Below are 12,395 nucleotides of genomic sequence, written 5' to 3'. Positions count from 1 at the left end.
AACCATGCATGTGAGATGAGGAGATAATCCAAGACAGCCAAAGAGTTGTTGTCAGTGGCTCTGTGTCCAGGTGGAAGCCAGTTAAGAGCAGCGTCTCCTAGGTGTCCATGTTGACCAGCTCTTCAACATCTTTGTCATCCACATTAACAGTGGAATTGATTGCACCCTCAACAGATTTGCTGATGACACACAGCTGTGTAGTGAAATTGACACAATAGGAGGAAGGAATGCCATCCAGAGTGACCTGGACACACGAGACTCTAATGAGGATCTACAAGGCCGAATGCAAGGTGTTGCCCTGGGGTTGAGACAATCCCAGGTGAGTACAGAGAGCACTGAGAGCAGCCCTGCAGAGAATGACTTAGGGGTCCTACTGGACGAGAAGCTGGACCTGAGCCAGCAGCATGCACTTGCAGTCAAGGAGGACAACTTCATCTTGGGCTGCATCAACAGAGTGGTGGCAGCAGGGAGAGGAAGGGGATTGTCTCCCTTTACTATGTTCTGGTGAGCCTTAACTGGAGTACCGTGTCCCCCAGTACAGGAAGGATGTGGAGCTGTCAGAGCAGTTCCAGAAGAGAGATAATTTAGCTTGGATAAGGCCATGGGGAGACTTCATTGCTGTCTTCCAGTACTTGAAGGAGTCTTACAAGCAGGAGGAGGACAGACTTTTTACTTCGTTTGATAGTGATAGGATAAGGGGGGAAGGACTTTAAACTAAAAGAGATGAGACTTAGGTTAGATGTTAGGAATAAACTGTTTATTCAGAGGGTGGTTAGGCTCTGGCAAAGGCCAGGATGGGTGCTCCACCCTTGAAGGTTCTCAAGGCCAGGTTGAATGGGATCCTGGTAACCCTTTTTTTGGCAGGGAATTGGAGCTAGGTGATCTTTAAGGTCTCCTCCAACCGAAGCTATTCTATGATAAGTGGAGATTCCAGTGTCTCTGCTGAATATCCAGGTTTTCCTGATTCAGACTTCTGTTCAAGCAAAAAATAAAAAACAAAAACAAAAAAACAAAAAAAACAAAAAAAACAACTCACAACCCAAAAAGCCCTAGTGCTGTGGTACCTCTGAGAGCTGTAGAAATGAAAAGGCAACTTCAAGGTCAAGCTTTCAGTTCTATTTCTGATTCGATTTATTTATTTCATCTGAAGAGATCTCATGCGATGTAAGACATTTGACTTCTAACATGATTCTTGAAAGAGGTGATACATTCAGACTTGCACAAAAACATTCAATATAAAGGGCAAGTGTCAAAAATCTGTTATGCTATATAATGAAATCATGCTTAAAAAGAAAATGTTGAGTTCAAATATAAGATCCTTGTTCGGTTAAATGTTTAAATGGTGAATATTCTTGAAATCAATAGCCTTTTCAGTCAAGGTGCCTTTTTGGAAGCTCTTTTTAATTTCCACAATGAATCTAAAATGTGAGAAGAGATGCTCAAAAATGTGGGCAAAATGTTTAAGCAATTCAGTTTCTTTTTCCATTCAGTGCATGCAGTTCTTTCATATTTTGCATGTGTTTTTTTCTCTTGCATTATAGGAGCTTTTTTTGTATAGGGAAAGATAAATAATGATAGGATCATAGAATTGTTTGATTTGGAAGCGACCTTAGAAAGTCATCTGGTTCATCTAGTGTTAGAACAAGGGGGAATGGCTTTAAATTAAAATAAAATTAAAAAAAGGAGGGGGGGGGGTGAAATTTAGGTTAGATGCTAGGATAAAATTCATAACTCAGAGGGTGGTGAGGCCCTGGTACAGCCTGCCCAAAAAGTCTATGGATGCCCCAGCCCTGGAGATGCCCAAGGTCAGACTGGACGTGGTCCTGGGCAGCCTTTTCTGCTGTTGGGGGTGTATTTTGGCTGGGTGTATTTTTAGGTGTAAGTATATAGACACATACATACAAAGGATTTCACTTTCTGCCATATATATTGCTTTCCTGGCTTCATGTGAAGAGGTGTGCCAGGTGGAAGGAACAATTGGTGTGAAAATGCAGATGATGTTTTCTGTTTTTGTTTGAACTGTTCACTGGGGACAGAGCAAAGGATGTATGATCAGGAAGTCAATGCGGCAGTTCTTGCTGCTAGCACAAATCATGGGGAGGGGTATGTTAACTGCAACTTTCACCCTGGAAGTTATAAATCTTTTCTCCTATCTAGTAATACCAGTAAATAATTCAGTATGATTAAAATCCTTTCATATTTACTTTAGTTACACATCTGGTGTAAATACAACAAGGCAAAATAGATCACTTACCCTGAGGGGTAAGAGGATCTTAGCTGAAGAATTAGCGGGACTCATTGACAGGTCTTTAAACTAGGAATGAAGGGGGAAGGGGACAAAATAAGGGCTACTGGGGTTGAACGGGTCATTCGAGGGCTTGTACCAAACTCCATGGGCAATGACGGCAGAGTGCATAGGGAAGGACTAGGGCAAGGGGATGCTGGGGATGCTGCTGTTCTAGGGGATCCTAGATCCCTTATAAAGGTGGCGAGACGGATAGCCCAGCTGAAGTGCCTTTATACCAATGCACGCAGCCTGAGTAACAAGCAGGAGGAACTGGAAACTGTGATGCACTCGGAAAGTTATGACCTTGTTGCTATCACAGAAACATGGTGGGATGACTCCCACAATTGGGATACTGCCATCGACAGCTATAGACTCTTTAGGAGAGATAGGCGAGGTAGGAGGGGTGGGGGAGTTGCTCTCTATGTCAGAGGTTGGATAAACTGTGAGGAGCTCCCTATGAGAAACAGTCAGGAACAGGTTGAGAGCCTGTGGGTTAGGATTAGAGATGGGACTAATATAGGTCAGCTAGTGTTAGGGGTATACTACAGACCACCTGATCAAGGGGAGGCTGTTGACGAGGCTTTCTTGCTCCAGATGCGTGAGATGTCTGGCTCATGGGCTCTTGTCCTGGTGGGGGACTTCAACCATCCGGACATCTGCTGGGAAAACCACACGGCGAGCTGCAAGAGCTCCAGAAGGCTCTTGGAATCCATTGACGATAGCTTTCTGGTTCAGGTATTGGACAGACTGACCAGAGATGAAGCATTGCTAGACCTGCTGCTCACCAACACCGAGGAGATCATCAAAGGCGTCAAGGTTGGAGGCTGCCTGGGCTCCAGCGACCACACCCTGGTTGAGTTTGTGATCTCAAGTGATGTGGGCTTGGCAAAGAGCAGGATCAGGACACTGAACTTTAGAAAAGCAGACTTCAAGCTACTCAATGGATTGCTGGCCAAGATCCCCTGGCGCGCTGCCCTCAAAGAGAAGGATGTTGAGGAGAGCTGGCGGCTCTTCAAAGATGCCCTCCTGGAAGCACAAGAGGTCTCCATTCCTCTGAATAAGAAAGTGGGCAGGCAAGGTAGGAAACCGGCATGGCTCAGCAAGGACCTGCTGAGAGAACTGAGGGCGAAGAAAGGGCTGTACAAGCTATGGAAACAAGGCTGTGTCACCTGGGAAGAGTACAAGGATGCCGTCCGGACTTGCAGACGTGGGATCAGGGAAGCCAAGGCGCAGGCAGAACTGAACTTGGCAAGGGACGTGAAAAACAATCAGAAAACCTTCTACAGGTACCTTGGCCAGAAGAGACAGGCCAAAACGGGTGTACCTACTTTGGTAAATTGAAAAGGAGAACTGGCTTCAACAGATGAAGAGAAAGCTGAGGTGCTGAATGAGTTCTTCACCTCGGTCTTCACTGGTGGCCAGGATTCTAGTCTTTTTCACGTCCCTGAGTCCTGCATCCCCAAACCTCTATGTGGGGACCAAGGAGGTAAATCCCTCCCCACTGTAAGGACAGAGCAAGTCCGAGAGTGCCTCCTTAGACTGAATGAATACAAGTCTATGGGGCCGGATGGCGTGCATCCCAGGGTCCTGAAGGATCTGGCTGAGATGGTTGCCGAGCCGCTCTCCATCATATTTGAGAAGTCGTGGCTGGCAGGTGAGGTCCCGGACGATTGGAGGAAGGGTCACGTCACTCCCATATACAAGAAGGGGAGCAGGGAGGACCCGGGGAACTACAGGCCGGTGAGTCTCACCTCCGTGCCTGGGAAGATCATGGAACAGATCCTCCTGGACAACATGCTCGATCACATAAAGAATGAGCATGTGATCCGAGACAGCCAGCACGGCTTCACCAAAGGAAGGTCATGCCTAACTAATCTTGTGGCCTTCTATGATGGAGTGACGGCATTGGTGGACGAAGGGAAGGCGACCGATGTCATTTACCTGGACCTGAGCAAGGCCTTTAACATGGTCCCCCACCACATCCTCATCTCCAAATTGGAGGGAAGTGGATTTGATGGGTGGACGACCCGATGGATAAGCAATTGGTTGAAAGGCCGCAGACAGAGGGTGGTGGTCAATGGCTCTGTGTCCAGATGGAGGCCGGTAACAAGTGGTGTCCCCCAAGGGTCTGTCTTGGGACCAGTGCTCTTTAACATCTTTATTAATGACATCGATGAGGGAATTGAGTGCACCCTCAGCAAGTTTGCTGACGACACCAAGCTGAGTGGTGCGGTTGATACGGAGGAAGGAAGGGATGCCATTCAGAGGGACCTCGACAGGCTGGAGGGCTGGGTTCGGGTGAACCTAATGAGGTTCAACACGGCAAAGTGCAAGGTTTTGCATTTGGGCTGGAAGAACCCCAGGCACCCGTACAGGCTGGGAGGAGTGGTCCTTGAGAGCAGCTCGGCAGAGAAGGACCTGGGGGTCCTGATGGACGAGAGACTTAACATGAGCCAGCAGTGCGCTCTGGCAGCTCGAAAGGCAAATGGGATCCTGGGCTCCATCAGGAGAGGGGTGATCAGCAGGGAGAGGGAGGTGATTGTCCCTCTCTACTCGGCTCTTGTGAGGCCCCACCTGGAGTACTGTGTCCAGGTGTGGAGCCCTCAGTACAAGAAAGACATAGAGATTTTGGAAAGGGTCCAGAGGAGGGCGACTAAGATGATCAGAGGGCTGCAGCACCTCCCCTGTGAGGACAGGCTGAGGGAGTTGGGCTTGTTCAGCCTGGAGAAGGCTGCGGGGTGACCTCATTGCAGCCTATCAATACCTGAAGGGAACCTATATCCAGGAGGGGAGCAAACTCTTCAAAAGGGCTGACAATAGCAGGACTAGGGGAAATGGATCCAAGTTGAGGGAGGGAAGATTTAGGTTGGATGTTAGGGGGAAGTTCTTTACAAGGAGAGTGGTTAGGCCCTGGAACGGGCTGCCCAGGGAGGTTGTGGATGCCCTGTCCTTGGACGTGTTCAAGGCCAGGTTGGACGGGTTCCTGGGCAACCTGGTCTAAATGTGTATGTTTGGTGTCCCTGCTAGGCAGGGGGGTTGGAACTACATGATCCTTGCGGTCCCTTCCAACCCGGGTGATTCTGTGATTCTGTGATTCTGTGATTCTGTGATTCTGTGAAAAAGAATGGGCTTGTCCTTGGTAAGTGATCTTGTATTGTAATTCCCCTTGAGAAAACCATTCTCCAGTTCAGGTAGAAAAGAAATCAATATGCCCCTAAAATTGCTGCTGGGATATATCAGCTGCACTGATTTTCTAACCTTCTTGGCAAGTGTAGCGACAAATCAAGTGCCTCCTTTACAGCTTCCTGAAAGACTGACTACTGTTCACACTGATTGTAGGAATTTGTACTTAATCTTTGCTAAAGCTTGGATTGTTTCTCGCTGTCAGAGCACTCTTCAGTATTCCATCCAGGTGCAGTAGGAAAGGTGTGTCAAGACAAGTGCTTGCACTGGAGAGATATGGTTTTCCTCAGTCCTCTCTCAGAGTTATTTGAGGATATTATTCAACCGAAGTGTATTTTCACCCCCCGTTTTTTCCTAACATAGGTAAGCCTGCACTGGTTAGGAGCACAGATTTAGGAGAGAAGAAAATATGTGCAGGCTAAATGGACCAGATATTTCCATGACCTTTATTTTTCTTAAATGGGGAATTAGAGAGGAGGATTTTGAAGTTGTACCTGGGGTTGTTGAAATTGTAATTCCTTAATGGCTTTCGACTTGAACTCTTTACTTTTTTTATTATATTAATTTTATGTGGGGAGAAAATCATCTGGATGAAATTGGACACATCAGGTGTTTCAGCACATTCAGTTCCAGTAGTATCTGCACACTGGAAGTTGGACAGGGTGTTTGTGTCAGCATGCTAATAACCTGGGACATCCCTCCAGTAGAAGTATAAATTTGCATCATTTCAGCTCTGTTGTAGTAGTACTAGAGCCTATTCATTCCATTTTTTTTTCCATGGTTGTTTTTGAGTTCATATGAATGAGAGTCACAAAGACAATACAACACCTCCCACCTCCCTCTCCTTTGTCTTTTTTTGGTTTTTTTTTTTTTTTTTTTTTTTTTTTTTTTTTTTTTTTTTTTTGTGGAAGTTGCGTTAAAATTAAGGAGAATTCCATGAATTCATATCTCGCTGAGTTCTGACTGAGCAAAAATAGGCGGCATATAGATTGAAGGAAGCTCTTCTTTTTGGGAGGTGAGAAATAATGCCCACCATAAAGATCCAACCTCCTTACTTTGCACCTATCGTAAATTTCAGGCACATTCATATGCCATTCTCTGAAACAAAACTTTGATCTCACAAAATGCACTGACAAGTTTGCTTTGTGGTATTTGCTTCCACTGATCCTGAAAATCTTTGCAATGGAAATGTCACTCAAAGCGCATGGGTAATGAGAGGAGAAACGTGCATGTTCACAGCTGTTCTATGACAATTAGAAACTCTGAGCAGGTTCATTTCACATAGCTCTTGATGTAGCTGTAGAAGTACTTATATTATTATATATGGAGCCTGATAAAAATAGGTTAAAGTGAGGGTAAGAGGTACATTTTATACTATCTACAAGATGTCCTAGATGCTGGCTACTGATGGAGACATATGCTGAGGGAAGAGTTAGTATTTGAGAATTTGAGAACGGGAAGGTCTTTAGGAAGTGATATGGACATTTGCTTTCAGTGTGTGCTTTATACATGTGTGTGTGTGTGTCTATGTATATATGTATGTATGTATATACATACATATATCTATATGTATACATATATATATTTAAGCTGTAGTTTACAAATTCAAAAGAATTTTCTCAGCATCAAGCACAGATTTGTATGGAACTTGCAAAGAACTCGTGAAGAAAATTTGTGAAATATATGGTTCTTTAGCACTTGATTTGTATTCCATAACTGGTGAGTTTAGCTGTTCAACTTCTCTTTCCTTTTCTGGTGTACTTCTCATGATTCAAAAGATCAGAGTCAGAACTGCCAGGAACATTTATATTTGCACTTAATAATGCTTTACATTATAATTTATCTTGTGACCTTTGAAAACCTCTCAGATAGCTGTAGTTCGCTTAGTTTCACTAAAAAGCCAAGGAAGAGAAAAGTTGTAAAGGTGGTCATAACACTTCTAGTGTTCCCAAAGTCACTTAACAATGAAGCTGCTATGGACTCACAATCCAACTGTCAATATGGTCAATAATATCCATGCAGGTTCTTCAGGTTCTCATTCCTTGTTGTAGAAGCATCATAAACTTGCTTTGGACAAGAAGTGGGTGCATGTAGCAAGCAATTGGAATTTAGTGTGGTGAGCCTTGATATAGGCTACTGGCTGTGTATGGCTTGGATTGTAATACTTCTTCTGTTGCAGCCTCTCCCATGCTCAGTCCTCTTTAGTGTCTTGTTTCCTAGTGTCCCTTTTCACCTTATGACACTGTTCACTAAGGACTTTTATGCTAATGAAAACCTAATTCATTCCAGATTTTGGATCATTCAGAAAGTGATGTGCTGTGGAAAATCCATGGTGAACACAAAAATAGTGTTTATGAAATGCTTTATGCACCAAACAAGTAAACATGGTAAAAATACTAGTGGAAGGAAGGGAGAAAAATGCCTGCAGGTTTTGTCATAGATGCCCGAGAGTTTTCTGAGAAATGTAGCATGTTTAATGATTCTGTTGCAGAAAAATGCATGTTATAGCAGCAACACCAACAAGTTCAGCAGTTCTCAGCAGAATAAAACCCTCCTGTTAAACACAGCTTTATGAGAAAATGGTTTCTACACAAAACAGAACTTTCTGGATTTTGAAGAAATAAGTCTGAAATATTCCAAGTGAAGTGCTGTAGAGTGCATGATCCTGTATTTTGTACAAGCAGACAGGGTAGTAGTGTTTGGAGATGATGATCTGTTTTCACAGTGGACTGAACAAAGTTAGATTGGCTTGATACTTCAAAGACAAATTTGACGTGAAATTGTTCAAAGTTGCCTTTCTGGCAGAAAAGGAGCTATGCAATTGCTTCTGTCTATTCCGTTTAAAGCTCTGTTGCCACTGTAATAGGTTGAAGAGCATGTGCGGGACAGATTTGCTGATGGAATTGCTGAGCAGGTGACCTACTCATTATAAGGATATAAGAGTTTAAACAACAAAACAACGAGGCTTACCACAGCCAGACTACCCTGGACCCACAGTTAGTTTTGAAAAGTTTGCTGTGAATCCAAAAGAGATTCAGGATTGCCCTGGATAAGGGTAAGACTGGAAGTCTTGGAAGACTAAAGATGCAATGCCATAAGAGCCAACTGAAATGAGAAATTTTCTACCAATATCTGGGAACCAAGATAAGAACCTTGGTATACTTCCATTCTGATGTAGCTTTCATAACAATCTGTGTACAGAAGTTGCTTTTTTGTGATGTATTGTCTCTTTCAGACAGATATGTGCGTGCTATGCTAGTACTCATAGCCAGTAAGTAGAGAATTTAACATAGCTCACAGACAGAAATGTTAACCTGACTTAATCAGAGTTATTGGAAGAAAGTGGTTTTGGTTATCTGCTAAGTCTACTGCATGTATTGTGTATTTGAGGGTATTAACACTGAGGTCACAGTCAAAGATTTGCGGTAGAAAACAAAGGTAGATGCGGTGTTGCGGATATAAATGATGAAGAATATCAGAACTGAAAAATTGCAATGTTACCTATCAAAAAGAGAAAGGTTTTAGTGTGAATGTATTTCCTACTGAAGACCAAATCCTATTGAACTGATGTGAAAGGCAAAGTTTTCATGCAGAGGACAAGTCTATATTTATGCAGTATTTGAGTAGTTGTGCAGAGTTTAATAGCTTTCAGAAGGTTTATGTGCCTGCTCCTTATTACATTTGTATGAATTCAGTAAGGATTTATTGCTCTAGGTAAAGTTATTTTAGTGTGGAATCACAACATTTTGTGCTGTCCTTCCTCGTGACATTAACTCACTTTTCGTGACCTATGCAGTTTAAAGTAGATCAATGAAAGTTGTTGGGTTTTTTTTTTCCCGAGTCGTTATTCTCAATATCAAGTTAAACACATAACTTGCTGTTCTATTTCTCGGAGCCTTGTTTTATGCCAAGTACAAGTTTTCAGAAGTCTCTTTTTGCTCCTTTTGTGGGAACTGGCAGTTGTGTGCTTTCTCTGGTGGGTTACTGATTCTACAGAGCCAAGGGTCTGCCAAAGCGAAGCCAGGTTGGTGTTGTTTTATTTAGAGTGCATGCATTAACAAGTCAGAGGAAGTGGATGCAAAGGGCCTGATTCTCTAGCTGCTAGTTGTGGAAAAATCCAATAAAATGCATCTGGGCTGCAACCATTTTGTGGGCTATTGCACTTAAAATACGTAGGATGCTTAAGCCTGTTTAGAATTCATGTAAGTATTGACTAAGGGATTTTTTCTCTGAGTAGTTAATAAACTACATACTTGTGCGTGATTCTCAGTAGGTAGAGGGGAAACATTCAATCAAATATTTTGTACACAAGCTATGGAGGACAGGTAAATAAAAATGTTCCTTGGTTCCCCTAAATCCCAAATTTTTCATGTTCCTTTTAGTATAATGTATTTTCTTCAGCCTGAAACACAGTGGTTAGATAATGGCTGAATACAGAACATATTATGGAAATGCCATTTGAGTGTGCAAAGCGGTTATATCTGGCAGATTGTATTTCAGCAAGGGCTTATCTCTTGTTCAGTAAAATGCCTATATGACTTTTTCCCACAGGTCAACTGATTCAGAATTGACTGAAATTATAAATATAGTTGAAGCTGAGGTTAGATGATACTATATTATATTGATACTGTATTATGTGTATTACCTATTGCATGTTTTATTCATTCTGTTTCTTGGTTGTCAGTAACCCCCCTCCCCCTGAACTTCATGATTAAAAATGCTCATATTTATATAGAGAAAAGGCAATGATGTGATGCTCTATTGTCGTGAATGATTTCTATCTCAAGTTCACTCATTTTAGAGATTCTTTTCTTCAACTTTCAGTTATGTTGATATGAATCTTTTTCTCACTTTTGTTTCTCAGGAAACAAAATCAGTTTTCCTTTGTCCTGCCATTGTACATGTTATTCAGGGAAAAGTCTTGATCTTTATTTTGAAGACTAAAAGCTGAACTTCTGATATTTGAAGAAATAGTAGTCAGAGTTGTAGTGATGGAGAGATGGAGTTGATAGACATTTCTCCTTCTTACACCAAAATTTATAATCTGTTGAAATGTTTCCTGTAATCTGTTTGCTATAGTATTTGCTCTAGTATTCTAGTTTCAGATAGATTTGCTGGAAATAATGCTTCATTTTGCTGAATATTTAGTGTTGTAAGCTAAAATTCAGATAACAGATTTAATACATGTGTAATGGAATTATTTTGGGGGAGGGGGCTAGGGAGCAGGTCTTTTTGGGTCTTTAATTGGAAGTGATTATTTAAGACAGTGTTACCACTTGGACAGATTTTTTAATGCAAGGTTTTACTTTAAACAAAAGCATGACAGTTCAGTGGCAAGAGGTCAATACATGCATTGTGCTGCTTAAGGAGGAAGTGGTGACCTTACTGAAACTGCCTTGTTACCCCATAGCAGGAGGAAATTCCTGCTTGACCTCTGTTAGTTATCAAATTAAAATGAGGGTATTCTCTGAAACTCATTATGCTAGTTTTATATAATGTTGTCTGAAGCACTGAGATGAGATAGCTTTCTGACCATCGTATATTCCTAGTTAAAAAATCAGATAGCTGGGGCAGTCACAAAAACTGTCAGTGTTTGTACATAAAACTTAATGCTGGAGATTTTATTTTCATTGCATGCAACTAGACTGCTAGTATTTACCAAGCGTTCTTGCAGTAGCTAGGTTTAATTCATCTAGCAGTATATTCTGTCATTCAGCTTGAGAAAACATGAACTAAACTGTGGGGTGTAAATGCCGCATTGTATATTCAAAGGTTCACATCCTTGGTGTATGGATTTTCTTGTAAATCCATAATTGAACTGTGACCTATACTGGATCATTTACTTCTGATGTATTATTACTTAGGTGACATATAACCAAGTCCTGATATTACCTCTTTATATGGACACCCTGTGTGCTCATAAAGTCATTCTCAGAGGTTCCCAACAAGACCAGTGGTTTTTCCTTTTCTAGATGAGGATAATACAACTGGTAAGAAATTCCTCACCCAGAGAGTGGTGGATACCGCATTCCTGGAGACTATCAAGGCAAGGCTGGATCAGGCTCTGGGCAACCTGATCTAGTTGTGGATGTCCCTGTTCATTGCAGGGAATTGGACTGGATGACCTTTAAAGGTCACATCCAACTCTAAGGATTCAATGGTTCTATCTGAGCATAAAATAGCACCCATGTGTTGCAGGCTTGAATTTTGTTTTTCCCTTGATAAAAAGAGTTACTGTGAGGAAAGTAAAAACAAAGCAAAATAAAAGGTTTCTACTGCACTTGTAGGGGAAACAGATGCTCCAGCTTGCTGATAAGTCTTCCTCAAGGCAACGATTTTATCTGAAAATATATGCTGTTTTAGAATTAACTGAGATGTTTGGGATTTTTTGCTTGAAATAGTATATGAGAGTTGGGTCTGTATTTCACTGGACCAAAAATAGAGCATAGAATTGACATCATTTGGGATTTCTACAGAAACATTAGAAAATACACTTGTAATCTAAGTAGGAATTGTGGTTTTTAGAAGTGATAGGAAAAAACATTCTCCCATATAAATTAATTTGCATTTGATTCGTCTTAGCATATTTTCAGCTCTATTCTGTACTGCAGTGAGGATTAATTTGGGGAAAATTTTTAAATGAAATTAATCTTGCAAAGTTCAAACAGCTCTGAATTGTCCTTGCCCAAAATTATCAGGTGACAAAAAACTTCATACCAAGTTTTACTTGACTTCGATGGCAGGATGTCTTTCAGAACAGGAGAGATCTCACACTATATTCCATCACACATGTTAAATACATCTGCTCAATCTCCTGCTTGCCATAGACAATACACCAGTATTTTCAGTCTGATTTGTATACTCAGATGCAGCACATCACTTTGTCATTCAAAGCATCTCTTGATCTGTATTAGGAGAAAACAAG

The 12,395-nt window shown here is 41.9% G+C and overlaps 1 protein-coding gene across 1 annotated transcript in view; it reads left to right on the top strand.

Moving 5' to 3' along the window:
• Nucleotides 1-12,395, top strand: part of LOC128086869 (leucine zipper protein 2-like) — a 152,374-nt gene that overhangs the window by 48,808 nt on the left and 91,171 nt on the right. The window lies entirely within an intron of this gene.

Source organism: Tympanuchus pallidicinctus, unplaced genomic scaffold (assembly GCF_026119805.1).
Source record: "Tympanuchus pallidicinctus isolate F22 unplaced genomic scaffold, pur_lepc_1.0 scaffold3, whole genome shotgun sequence".
In the NCBI taxonomy this organism is placed as follows: Eukaryota; Metazoa; Chordata; class Aves; order Galliformes; family Phasianidae; genus Tympanuchus; species Tympanuchus pallidicinctus.
The sequence above is the reverse complement of the archived record's forward strand: the minus strand, read 5'-3'. Positions and strand labels throughout refer to the sequence as shown.